Source organism: Argiope bruennichi, chromosome 10, assembly GCF_947563725.1.
Source record: "Argiope bruennichi chromosome 10, qqArgBrue1.1, whole genome shotgun sequence".
NCBI classification, from domain to species: domain Eukaryota; kingdom Metazoa; phylum Arthropoda; class Arachnida; order Araneae; family Araneidae; genus Argiope; species Argiope bruennichi.
The window spans coordinates 72,841,115-72,855,995 of record NC_079160.1 but is presented as its reverse complement, the minus strand read 5'-3'; the positions used below and the strand labels follow the sequence as shown (position 1 = coordinate 72,855,995).

Here is a 14,881-nt window from a genome sequence, read left to right as displayed (position 1 = left end):
ATAGTAAAAATTTCATTGATAGCATATTGGATAATTGAACAGACTATCATAATTTTTCTCAATCCAAGAAGTATTATTTTTCTAATACTTTTTAACTTCAACTCCTACTACTAATCATATTACTTGGTCTAATTAATTATTTGAAAGATTAAGTGAAAAATCATTATTAAGTTATCCACCTTATTTTCTTTGCACTTTAAATTTTAAAAAAGATAAACATATGCACAACCAGTTCTTGAACTGAATGACTTCTAATATGAAACAAAGAAATTGTTCTTTTAAATAGTAGAGAAAGCATTAATTTGATGAAATGATGTTACTCAACATGCATATTTCATAATGAAATTTATTTGAAAATGTATGTGTGCGCTTTTTCGTATATATTTCAGGTTAAAAACCTGTATTATTTAAATCATTTATATTTCGACATTGTACTCCATGGTAAGATTCTGGGTTTTTGAAATGAAGTCATAATCATATCATATACTCTGAGATTTTAACAAAGGTTAAGGAATTGCTTCAGAATATTCTAACAATTTACATTAACTCTTGGAATGTATTCTTTTTCATAAATTAATAACTAAAGCATAGTTTCAAAATGTCGGAACAATTTACTTTTATTTCAAAAACGTATTTTTTCTTGCATTAATCATTAAAGAATAATTTAAGCATGTTATACCAGTACACTTTTTCTCTGAAAATTATTCTTTTTCATAGATAGATCATGAAAGAATAGATTCAAAGCGTAATAATAGTTTACTTTAACTCCGAAGATTAATTGTTTTTCATAGATTATTCATTAAATGTCACAACACTAAAGTTTAGCTGTGAAAATTTATTCTTTTTCGTAAATTAACTGCTCTAATATACTTTAGAGCAGATTTATCCTTTGAACTGGCTTAAACTGGCTAGTAATGCGAGTGATAAATTGGTTTTTATTTCATTGAAAATGAATGCCTTTTAAATATTTAAACAGCTTTTGAAAATTATTGGAAAATATTCTTTCGATAAATTGTTGTTTGTGTTTTGTTCATAATTAATTTATGATTCTACTTAATTTTTTCGTATGCTTAAATAAGGAAACATGATAATTCAAGTATCAAGAATTTTATCAAGTATCATTATCATCAAGTATTTCACTCTTGTTTTGGAAGGCTCTGATCTAATTCCGAATCATTTTACTAAAATCGAAAAGCTTCGAAAAGATCGTAACAACATTATGATAACGGTCTTTCTGTCATATTGCAAGCAAATGACGGTTTTAAAATATACTGGGAAATGATTTTGATTCAATTAATAATTTTTACATTCTTTTATTGACAACGAATTAAAAAGCAAATAGAAATGATTGACAAGACTCCAAAATAATTAAAATCTCGGAGTAGAATTTTTTGACAATTATAACAGCTTTCATTCTATTCTTCTTAAACGGCGAAGTAAAATGTGACTGAATCTATATCAATCGTAATAAAGGTTAAAAAAATGAAATGATTCATTGCGAACATTTTTTGAGGAATATTCTTTAATCTATATACTTATAATAAAGCTCAATGTGTGTGTGTGTGTGTGTGTGTGTGTGTGTGTTGGCGCTCTACAGGCCAGACCGTTTGACATACAGCTACAAAATTTGGTACATGTATACCTTGGAGGTTGGGAATATGCACCTGGGGTTTCTTTTTTCGAATTTTTAATTAGAATTTTAATTATTAATTAAAAACTAACTTTCCCGCCAAAAAAATCTTCCATTTTCCCCACCGCCAACTTTTCCGCCAAAAAAATCTTCCATTATCCCCAGCGCCAAACGAGAAAGCCTTCAGTTTTTTTTCTCCCAACAGTAATGAGGCTAGGGTTAAAATTTTTCGGCGGATTATTTCAATCGGTTCTGTTTATTTTCTTAATGTTTGATGCATTTAAAATTAAACATTGTTAATGAATCAATCTTTCAGATTCATTCTGAAGTACTTTTGAATTAAAATAAAACAGAATAAAGGAAATTAAAAATTTCTAATCCGCATAGCGTTACCCCAACTGGCGTAGAAAAAATCACGTATTTGCGTTACGTAACTGGCGAAGAAAATTCACGCATGCGCATTCTGTTCTGATTGTTGCCATGACAACGTTATCAATAGATGATTTAAATTATTTTTGGGTTAGTTGCATGCTTTTGTAAGTAAATTGTATTTATTTTAGTTATATATTTTTTGTATATGCTTATAGTTTTAAGTACATCGTTTTTTAAGTAGTTTTTTTAAAACCTGTTTTCAACCGTTTATTTTAAACGATTCGTTTTATTTTCTTAGTGTTTGATGCATTTAAATTTAAACATTGTTAATGAATCGATCTGGTCATAATGAATCTAAGAAAATTTTGTTGACCAACTCTTGAGATATTACATAAATTAAAAAAGATATTCTTTAGTGCCCATAAAGTTTAAACGCTGAGAGACTCTATTTTCAGTAATCAGATTATAAAAAAATGCTTTGTTTCAGTAAAAAATATTATTATATTAATTGAAGATAAATTCTTTCCACTTTCATTTAAAGCATAAATTCTACCGACTTCAACCGTTTATTTTAAACGATTCGTTTTATTTTCTTAGTGTTTGATGCATTTAAATTTAAACATTGTTAATTAATCGATCTGCTCATAATGAATCTAAGAAAATTTTGTTGACCAACTCTTGAGATATTACATAAATTTAAAAAGATATTCTTTAGTGTCCATAAAGTTTAAACGCTGAGTGACTCTATTTTCTGTAATCAGATTATAAAAAAATGCTTTGTTTCAGTAAAAAATATTATTATATTAATTGAAGATAAATTCTTTCCACTTTAATTTAAAGCATAAATTCTACGGGTGTTAACAGAAAATGAGAGAGATACATATTACGTTATGACTGAAGGCCTTTATAATATTATGAATCAATTATATGATAATCAAAATTTGAAGTTTTAAAATATTTTGATGAAGAAGCTATTAAAGTAGAAATTGCATAAAATATTTAATTATTAAAATTTTAACGAACATTAAGATTGGCGAACCGGCTGGTCGCCAAAGGCGGCTAGTTATTAAATATACGAACAATGAAAATGAATAAATAAGACTTAGGATTCACTTGAATTAAAGATTTTCTGTAGTGGTTATTCGAAGATAAATCTATCACCAGAAAAATAATAACAATTTTAAAATGGTTTGATAAACATTTATCAAGTAGCCAAAAATTATTAATCATTTATTAAGTTATTTTGTTTTATTTTTAGCAATTTTATTCATTTCTTAATTTACAAGTTCCTTTTCGATTTCCATCATTGCATTGTTTATTTCCGATTTCTGAATTCGTCTGGAATCTCGCTTTTATCTTATCTCAGAATACATATGATGTGATTCACTCATACGCATTAAACATAAGAAAACAGGCAATTTTTCTATGCATGATTTTTTCAAAGTTTTTGAAATATTGCATGAGGGCGTTTATTTGAAAACAATATCATTTGAATTCATATTCTTGAGTCTGTCGTCAGTCATTGTATTGCATTGAAGTTTGGGCATTGACGGAGATAGAAAAATTGCGATGCTTGTTTCGGATATTAATTTTGAGTTTTCTTTTGTGCAAAATAATTTTTAATTTCTTATACGAAATTTATATTACCAAAAATATCATTAGTTTAAGTATAATCTTATAATATTTAGAATGAATTATATCCTTCCTTAGAAATGTTGTTCATATGTATTATTTTTTTAAAAGGATAGTCTTGTATACAAGTATCTATGGCACACACACACACGCACACGCACACGCACGCACGCACAAATTATAATTTTTCTGTTGCTAGTTAGAGACAAAATAGCAAAAGAAAAATAATTATTTTCAGATATTTTGTCTGTGAATGAAATATTATTTGCAGATTATGTATTTAAGGGGAAAAAAATAAATCTCTTATCCATTGGGTCTGCACCAACAAGTAAAATGTTATCAACAAACGTAGTATAAATTCGGTTCAGCTTAACTTTTACTTCCTCGCATGTAAAGAATAGAAAAAGAAAATGTTGTAATCGAACTCCATCTTTCTCTTTTTCATTACATACTGCATTAATGAATAAAATATTAATGTATGTAATATTAACATTTTACATAGATTTTTTAATATTAACATTTTATTTCTCTATATTCTGTTAAGCTTAATTTGTATTTTCTCATTTACAAAATATACAAACAAAATGTATTCTAAACGTCAAAAAATTCTACTTCGCGTGTTTTTTTTTATGAATCGCTACGTTTCAGATTGCTATGAGTACAGAAAGCATATTTTTGCAATTATATCCCTGTGTAAAAGCAATAATTCGAAATTCCTTTAAATATTAGAACTACCTGCGCTGCCGGCGTCCTGGTCTAGGGGTAGCGCGTCTTCGCCGTGACCTGGGCGTCCACGGTTCGAGTCCTGGTTCGGACATGGTTGTTTTTTTACCCTGTGTTCTATCTGTGAGATGTGTGAAAAAGCCTGTAAAAAGGGGTTTTGCAAGCGAGTGTGTGTGTGAGTGTCATCCTCATACGAGCTAGAAGTCAGACTTCTGCCCTCGGGTGCTCAGAGGCCTTATTCTCAGAAGGTACTGCACAAACTCGGCTTAAAATCGCTCACTTCGTCAGCGAACTTGTCTATGACAAGTGCCATAAGTAACGGCAGCAACATAACTACCTGTGATAGACATAGGTATAGTTTCGTCTAGAGATCAATCAGTCATTTTGACTGATACGAAAATTCTATTGCAGTTTTTAAAACATGGAATGATTTCCATGTACGGTAGCAAAATGAGTTTGTTCTTCTATATAGACAGCTATTTACGACATACATTTACCTCTAGATTTCATCTATGCGCTCGGAAACGCCTGAGGTTTTTTTGTTTTAAAAATGGAGGGATTTTTAGCGAATTTGAACTCGTAGGTATTGGAGATAGCGAGGATCGAACTCGTAACCTTATGGTTCGTAGCCGAGTAACATGACCACTAGACAAAAGGGGTCACTCCTGTCCAGAGGCTGTTATCTGGCTTATAAAACTTTACCACAGACTCATACGATTAAAAGCGATCTATTAAATTTAGTATGTTGTTTTAGCATTAAATTTATATATTTCTATCAACATCTAGGAAACTCTATTAAACGGAAACATGTCTGTCCTTTCGTTTGCATGTATACACAATAACCCCAAAATGCAAAGAACTATGTGAATGGAAATTCTTCTGGAAATTTATCATTAGAATTGAAGATGAATATTAAATTTCATATCAAATCTTTCAAAAAGGACTCTATTTTTTTTTGTCTATATTTTCGGTTATGTCAACGCGATAACTTATAAACGCATCGCAAAAATCATATATCTGTATCAGATTTTTGATCCAATAGATTGAAAAGAAGGCGTCGAAATTGCATACATAGTTTTCTTCACTATATTGAGAAGCAGAAAACGCATCATATTGCGTAAGTACCGCTATAAACAGTAAGGGGGGGGGTCGAGCTGCTCGCACTTGCGGACTGCATTAACCTTCGAGGGTTTGTCACCTTTCTTCTTATTTTATTTCGCCGTCGCTATATGTTCAGGGGGTGCAGAAGAGCAAAGAAGGAGACCATGTAGTTGGTATAAGTTATGAGAAAGTCGATGGGAGTGAACGCCCCAGCTAATTAATTTAGAAAGGCTCTTTCCTTATATAATTTAGAAATGTTCTTTCCTTATATAATTTTAAAATGCTTTTTATTATTTCCTTATATAATTTTGAAATGCTCTTTCTTTCTTATTTCCTTATATAACTTCCTTTATAATGCTCTTTCCTTAAACCGGTAAATATCAGATAAGAGGATTACCGAATTGACAAAAGCGAAGGATTAGTGGATTAGTTAAAAAATGAGTTTTATTAGCAAAAAACTTATGTTGATTACCTAAACTATTTCAAAATATAGAAAATTATACAAAATATTTTGTTTAAATTTCTTTCTAATATTTTGTACAAATTGAAAATTTGTTTGTTTCAATTTTAAGCAATTACACAATTATAGAAGAATTATGCAAACGAAATTTGGCAAGCATTATTCATTCATTAGATGTATCTAAAGGATTGCCTACGCTATTGAAGTTTTTACGATTCTCTAAAAGAGGAAAGGGGTTATTGAAAGTTGTATACGCCTTTCTGCTATAACATCTGAACGAATCATATCACAAGAATATTTTTGTATCGTCTTAAAATTTAAAAAAATAGCTTAATAGTGACATTAGTTTTATTATTATACTACTTTTTTCTCTGTCTTTAAAACCTCTTTTAAAAATGATGCAATTTCTTTAATTCTTTCATATAATTGTTTCATAATTTAGCATTTTTATAATGTTTAAATACTCCATTTGACACATTATTGGGTATTTTTTACAATTTTTTTCTAGCTTCAATGAATAAGATTTTATTTTACTTGATGGGCTTTTTTGCATTTTTTATGCATCAAATGGCGGGATTCAATTATCGTTTATTTTAAATTCTTAGAATAATAATTTATTGCCCATTATGGCTGACGTTCCTGAAAACACTTAAAGAATTTTCTATAAGCATTCGAAAATTGTTAGACATAACAGAATGTTCTTTGTGTTTTCTGTCAAACGAATAGAACAAATAAATACATGCGGAATCACGGTTTCTGCAGGTGATTCGAAATTCAATTTATTGTTTATGTCGCCCAATGGATATTGATATTGGACGGTATTGACTTGATTCCTCTTCATCTCTTTCCATTCACCCTCCTGAAAATGTTGGACTTCTGGAAGGGAAGAATTATAGAAAGATATTTGACTTAAAGTGACTTTGAATGAAAGTCTAGTTAAAGATTATTTTAAAGATACGCATCTCTAAGCTAGATAAACTAGCGTCAGTGGTCTCGCATAAATGTTTTAAGCGGGTGAATGTTCTCGGATCCTTTTACTAAAATTGTAACGATATTTTGTACTTTCCTTCACTTCAGCAATTAATTCAAATGCAAGGCGTTTTCATATGAAAAGGTACGAAACGGCGTAACAACGTAACCGTTAACTTATTTGCCTATGCCGCTATGGGAGAACGTAACAAGACACCTGTGGATGCGATTGGAGTCTCCAGCGTAGATCGGAGCATGCGCGGGCGCTCGCAGGCGCAGGAGAGAGCAGAAGATTTTATAAAGAGTGCCGTCCAAGAGCCCTCTACTTGTTGAATTCCTCGAGCCCAGGAGAACCTTTAACTTCGATGTGTACTGTGAGACACTCTACGCAGACTCCGTCAAGAACAAAAGTCCGGGGCTACTCACGGAAGATGAGGTTCTGCTCCATGATAAAGCGCGTCCACATGTCTCCATGATCACACACGCGGAACTGGTCAAATTGGGAGCAGATCGACCATCCGCCCTACTGCCCGGACATGTCTCCCTGCGATTTTCATGTGTTTGGTCCTCTGAAAAAACATCTGAAAGGGAAGTGCTTCAACTCGGACGGCGAACTCAAGGACGCTGTGAAAGACTGGGTCTCGTCACGGTCACAGGAATTCTGGGAACAAGGAAAACTTCGGCTCGTTAATCAATGGTATCGTTGTGCTCACGCCTATGGTACATACTTTAAATAAAGTTTTCATTTATACCCATAGTGTCGTTTTGTATCTTTTCATTTGAACACCCCTTGTATGAATCACAAAATTGTCTGTTAGCAGAAAATATGATTTATTTGGCTCATAGTGAAATTGTAGTTTGAATTCAAATTTGATTCATATGGTGGTCATTGTTTTATCAGTATATAATAATACACCGCATTATCAGTATTAATAATGTTTTATCAGTATTTAATAATGTAGTGTTAGGCGGCACTATACATATCCTTGCACTTTTGATCTGCTGCAATATTTAAAGCAAACTCAAAGGCGGAAAGCTAAATTTCATCTGCTTTGACGTCTAGCAACTGAGATAGTTTTTTGAATGATTATATTGATTATTTTATCAGTGTATGAATAAACCTAAACTTGAATAAATAATGTAGGTTAATGAACTGGGTTTTGCAATTTTTATTACTTATGGCGAATCATTGTATTTTCCCTTCACAAACCAAACTTAAAGTTATTGCTAATATCTTCTTTCAGTATTTATTTAATTTTTTGATATTAAATTTTTTTTTCTATAAGTAGATCACTATTTGTTCTGATCCGATTTTAATGATTAGTTTTGAGTTGAGTGTTCGTGAATTCTACAGATATAGAAGACCTTACTGAAAGGTAACAAAACTTTTAATGTTACAATATATTCACATTTAAAGTTACTAAATTACTTTTTTATTTCTTAAACACAATGGGAGTGGGCATGAGATATTCTACTAAAACTTTCGTTATTTAATCAATGACGATCAGATCAAAGAAATTGTTAAAAAGATAACATCCCGTCTAGAAGGACACATCTTGTAATCTTAAGATATTATAGCTCAACTGGATATTAAAATATTCGCTTTAAATAAAGAGTTTTATGGTGAAAACGAGTCCTTATATATTTTCTGGATTCGTTTGGAAATGAACATGGGATCCATTTCGAATACTCGTAAAGCTAATAATTTTTTTTCTTCTTTTATGCGCTATAATTATGTCCAGCAAATGTCTTACGTAATATATCCGCCACATAAATATGCACATCATCATACTGTAGGAAAAGGTAGATAGACAAAGAAGAGTAAGGTTAGTTCAAAGAGTTATGTGAAATCTAATTCTCTTTTGGTGCAGCATTTGTACAAACTTATACTTGCAAACCGTAAGAAGAAAAATCTGTTATACTAGGATAGATAAAGTTCTCTGTACATGATGACATCTGAGATTAATTTCTTGAAAAATGCTTTAAAATAGTTTATATTAGTTAAATGCTATTTGCTAAAAAAATTGGGGAAAATGTCTATTTTTGATCGAAAAGAAGTATAAAGTGAAAACCTTCTAGTTTTAAATGTTTATGAATTATTTACTTAAAATTTTGCAGATGAGAAAATTTTACCCAGTTCCTTCACTAAATAGTGGTGGGGGTCTTCCCAAAACTTTCTCGCCTACTCTCTAATAAACTTGTCATGCTAGAAACGCCTTATATAGGATTGGCGCACAATAGTTACAGAATAGTAACTTTTGGCGTGAATTTACCATTTTCACTGAATCTGTTGTGTCACCCTTGGCGAGTTATTTGGCGATAAATACCTAGCATACATTAATAGTATCCGAGAATGGAACTTCTGTTTTAGACACGTTTTTCTTAACCAATAGAAATAAAAAGTTAACACAAAACAGCGCTTACAGTCACAAAATTCCGCACCAAATTTGATACATTTTTGAATTACTACGTTTACATGTTTCTGAAAGTACAAATCGACAGGCAGTCAATCCTAGTTGAATTTGGCTCAACATTTGATAGGTGTTTACACAATGGATGTTAAGCCTCTGTACCGAATTTTATCTATCTAGCTTCCTCCGTTTTGTAATTATCGTGTTACCTTATATTCAGTCGGATGGACGGATTTTTCTGAACAGATTTTATTCAAAATTTGATAGAAATCTGCAAATTTGATGCAAAGACCGTTTACCAAATTTTAACTGTCTAGCTCAAAGCGTTTTTGAGTAATCTTTGTCACAGTCAGATGGACATTTTTGAAAAATATGTTTCGCGAACTCCGGAAAGTCTAAAACGAGGAGATTCGTCAAAATCTCAAGTTCGTATATTTTGACGATTACTATACTTTCTCTATACTATGCACACGAGAAAGTAAAAAGAAAAAACTATATATCTATCCACTCTTTAAATAATAGGATTCGAATGATAAATAACGTGAATTTTTCTATTTTTTCGCATCTAAGCAACTATAAAAGGCTTCTAAATAAACAGAATACTTATTGTGTAGTTCAGAAACTGCAAATATATTGAAAAATTATTATATCAAATTTGGGGGGGAAAATAAGCATCAGATTTTAATTTCTAAGGTTCTTCGTGAGAAATTCTACCAAAGATTATTAGGATCTGAGAAAATGGCATTTAAAGATGAGAAATAATATTAAAACGTTTATAAGTGCATATATCAAAAATCCATGTCGCTTCACAAAAAAAATGGAACTCGGAAATAAAATTCGAACTTTTTCACAAAGAAAACTCTTTAAGCATTAAGATTCTTTAATAAAAAAATTATATTGTCCCCCCCAAAAAAATGACTTTTTAACGTATTCACTTATGTTAATGAACCTGATTCTATAAATCTTACTATGTTTTTTAAATTCTTTCAAGTACGTCAATTAATGTTTTTAAAGATCTATTTGAAATATGAAAAAGTTGGATATAATTTTCTTTAAAACTTCTTACCGTACTTTAATAAGGTATTCAAATAATCATACCTTCGGTTATCTCTAGTTTTACATTAATTATCAAACGGTTTTAGAGATTTAAAGTTTCCTGTGCTAATTGCTGATGTATATCTCTATAAAGAAGAGGGAAAATCTTTACTGATATCAGCAGAGTAATCCCAATCCCACCATTTGAGTAGTATCTTTTGCCTTTTATTATAGATTGCCATCATGAAGCTCTTTGTATTCTCTTTGGGACCACTTAAAAGTTAGAATCGCTGATAAATTATGGTTATTTTTTGAAACGAATAAATGCTAAGTTAATAACTGACTCAATTTATCGATCAGATGCAATGAGTTTCTAAAAGTGCGATCGTAGTTGTTATGGGGACATAAAGATCCTTTTAATTCTTCTGTTTTTAAATCCATTTGATAATAGTTCTTGAATTATTTAGTAAAGGGAATCATTCATAAGCATCTAAAAAAAACAACAACAATGGTAGTCGTAAAACGGTAGTTACAATTTTACGACATTTTGTTTTTCTGTTTTGAATTTCTCAATCTGATGCCATTTGCTGCAATAAAACTTCAAGATCATTGTCCAATTTAAATCCTTAAAGATTTCCACGAACTCAGGATATCGCAATCTGCGTCAAATTACGTTAATAAAACAACGTCACTTTTGCAGCTAAAAAAGAAATGTTTAGAGATAATGGGGGAAAAAGTATTTGCTGTTTTATCTTTTGAAATTATAATACAGCTTTTAAATTATTTTACTTTATACTATTTATTTAAAAGTTTTTTATATATATTTTATTCTTTTTTTTTCTTATAAATGAAGTCTACAGAGAGAAAGAATCGTAATCGTTAAACACTACAAACTCAATATTATGCCGGATTTCCACTAGGCTAGTTATAAGACGGCCAGTAGGTAGCGCATGCGTAGAAAGGCTGAAAAATGCTGCTCGGTCGATGGCAAGTAATTATCCCACATGGGACAACAACATGCTGTATTGTATTTTTCTCTTACTGAACATGTGCTTGTCGAATTTGGCGGTTTCTTTACTTTTCTTTTCTTTCTTTTTTTTTTTTTGCCGTAAAAAAATTAATTACTTATCATAGATTAATTACGATATTTTTTGCTCTTTATTCTTCCTGATGCAAGGTTGTGGGGGTTTTTTTCGTTTATTTGCCATTTCTTTTCGATAGTTTTCCAAATTTAGGTATGTTGACTTTATTTTTTAATTTACCATGTTTAAATATCCATTTTAATACGATACGCTGTGAGAAAAAACAATCAGAGCGGCCAAAACGGCAATTTATAGCCAAGCTTGGAATGCCTGAATCTATTTTATGAAATTGTGGCAAACATAAATCAGTCCCTTTCTACGCATGAGCCGCCTACTGGCAGTGTAAATACCTGGGCGAGTGTAAACCTGGCATTAAGAAGAATTTCCAGATTTCAGACGTGTCTGAAAAACGCATTTTTGAAATTATATTATTTGTCTGCCGATCTAACTGCCCTGGAGTATGATAATTCAAAAGCGATTTGAACTAGACGGATAAAATTTGATATAATTTACATCACATTTGTGGTTATTTATCAATTTTTGAACATAATACGTTTAAGAGAAGTTTATCTGTCTATCCATGTATAACTACGAAACGCAAGCAGATATATAGATGAAATTTGGTACACAGGTATAGCATCCAAAATACAGATATCCATTAAATGGTTCAACCAAATTCAACAAGTCTTTATTTATACATGTATGTAAATGTGATAGATTCAAATACTCTTCAACTTAGATAAATAAAATTTGGCATACTGTTTTAGCAATTAAAATAAAGGTTTTATAAAATTTTTCATCAAATATATTTATGTGTTGACCATCCTTCAGCTCTGTACATTGTCATACGTGCAAACGTATAATTCAAAAACTTATATAACTGAAATTTAATATGTGATTTCTTTACTCGTTTGTAGCTTCTGTGTCGTGTCATATTTCTGTTTCGATTAGACTTGAAAAAAAGATACATAATTGATATATTTTTTTCTTTTTTACTAACAATATGTAACACAATGTAAATACAATCGCGCATAAAATTCTCATTTATGGGACTATGGAAATAAATTTGAATACCCATGGTGTTTAGTCTTACCCTAGGTCCATAATATTATTCGGAGATGGGGGGGGGGTTCTGTATTAGGTGATGGTGATGATGTCGTATCCGCGTTACCACGGAAAGGGGTTGCAGTAGCTTCTGAGGGTAAAGACCCCTGAGCACCCGAGGGCAGAAGTCTGACTTCTAGCTCATGAAACTCGCACACATTCGCTTGCACAACACCTTTTTACGGGGGGCACATTCACACACCTCACAGATAGAACACAGATGAAGAACAACCATGCCCGAACTGGGATTCGAGTCCTGGACGCCCAGATCACGGGGAAGACGCGTTACGCCTATGCCAGGGCGCCGGCGTATCGTAAGATTTCTATAATAATATGAATTATGTGACTATAGAAATTTTAGCTTAAAAATATTTTGCTGAAGAAGCTCTTGAGACAAAGATACATAAATATTTAATTGAAAATTTTAGACAGCATTATTCCTGGCTAATCAGCTGGTCACCAAAGACAGCTAGTTTGTATTATATAGAATGTGAAAAACAAATTCAAGGAGCCATTTCCAATTTTTCTATCTGGTTTATCTTAGAATGAATAAATAATTTCATGTATTTTATTAGTTAAAAAAATGATTTTCTAATTCATTGTTACAACACCGGCATTAAAATCTACTAAAAAAATTATTAATCATTAAAATCCATTAAACTTTGATTAACCCTTGATTAAAATTTCAAGTCCTTATAACATAGCAAAGGACATAGCATAACAAAGTCTATTGTATCACACACTCAATCAACTGTCAGACTATGTGGTCTGACCACCATAATGCCAGGTTTACACTCGGCCAATTATAAAACGGCCAGTGGGCAGAGCATGCGTAGAAAGGGACTGGTTTATGTTTTCCACAATTTCATAAGATTCAGGCATTGAGTGCTTGGCTATAAATTGCTGTTTTGACGTTCCTTGAATTTTTTTTTCACTGCGTCTCGTACTAAAATAATGGATATTTACTCAAAGAAACATGGCAAAATAAAAAGGCCAACGTACCTAAATTTGGAATACTATAGAAAGAAATGGCAAATAAAATGGAAAAAAAAGAAAAAGAAAAAAAACCCTTCCATCAGAAAGAACAAAGAGCACAGATATATCTGAATTAATCAAGGATAAATGATAAATTTTTTGACGCCAAGCAGAACCGCCAAATTCTACAAACAGATTCGAAATAGAAAAAAAAAAAAAAAAAAAAAAAAAATACAATACAGCGGCATGCTGTTGTCCCGTCTGGACAATTACTTGCCATGGACCGAACAGCATTTCTCAGCCTTTATAAGCATGCGCTACCCACTGGCCGTCTTATAACTGGCCGAGTGTTAACCCGGCATTACGGTGGTCAGACCACGTACACTTTGACAGTTGATTGGCTATGTGACACAAGTAGCCTTTGTTATGCCCTTTGCTATGTTAATAGTACTTGAAATTTTGTGGGCCGTGTATTAACCCGACATAAACGGGAAAGTAAAAATATGTTTAATGCTTTTTCTCGAGAAAATGTTAATTCGTAAGTAATTAAATGCACTTTTAAATATTAATATAATAAATTAAATATTAATTTAATTTTAATATAATAATTCTAATTCAAAAATGTTTCAATATGTTAAGTACAAAATATTACAATATTCTAATTTTTTTTTTATCATCTGCAATTTTCTTCTTTAGCTTGCATCACTATTGCAATTTACATACTAAATTTTCGGAGATATATAAAATAGCGCAAGCTCACGTTATGGATTATAATAACTATTATGTTTTTTAATTAATAAAAAATTCATGATACAATTATTTCCATGAAACCAATATTATGCTTTACAGCATTTGTGAGAAAAATTTGAAGAAAATCCATTCTGTATTTTCATATCCTACAACGTGTAAACTATTTATGTGTTCAAATTTAATTTACAAACATTTTAAATCCTGACAAGATTTATATATCTTTAATGGCAAAGGACTGATTCATAGATTTCAAATTCTCATTTTAGTGTCAAACATTTATTATATCTAAGTTGAATTAGCAGTTTGTGTCAGACAAAGACTTGCAATAATAAGAAAACTAATTTGAAACTTTCCAGGTTTTGTTATTTTTAAATTTGTTCTTTCAAGTTAATTGCTTTAAGCAAAAATGATGCTTGATGCATGATAAATGTACCACTCCAATTTAATTTTGGAATTCTTTCTGCATCAGAAAAAAGTATAAAGTGGAATTTAAATCTAAGAACAATATTTGGCGCTGATTAGTAAACTGTCAAATAATATATATAGCCACATTTGTTCATATGACTATGACATCATACAGTGAGCATTTGTTGAAAATCAAATTTTGTGGTAATATTATATTCTCGCAATAATTCAA

At 31.0% G+C, this 14,881-nt stretch overlaps 1 protein-coding gene across 9 annotated transcripts in view; it reads left to right on the top strand.

Annotated features, from left to right (window-relative positions):
* The window catches only part of LOC129988041 (spondin-1-like), a 265,373-nt gene that overhangs the window by 18,846 nt on the left and 231,646 nt on the right, over window positions 1–14,881 (top strand). The gene's annotated exons all lie outside the window — the stretch shown is intronic.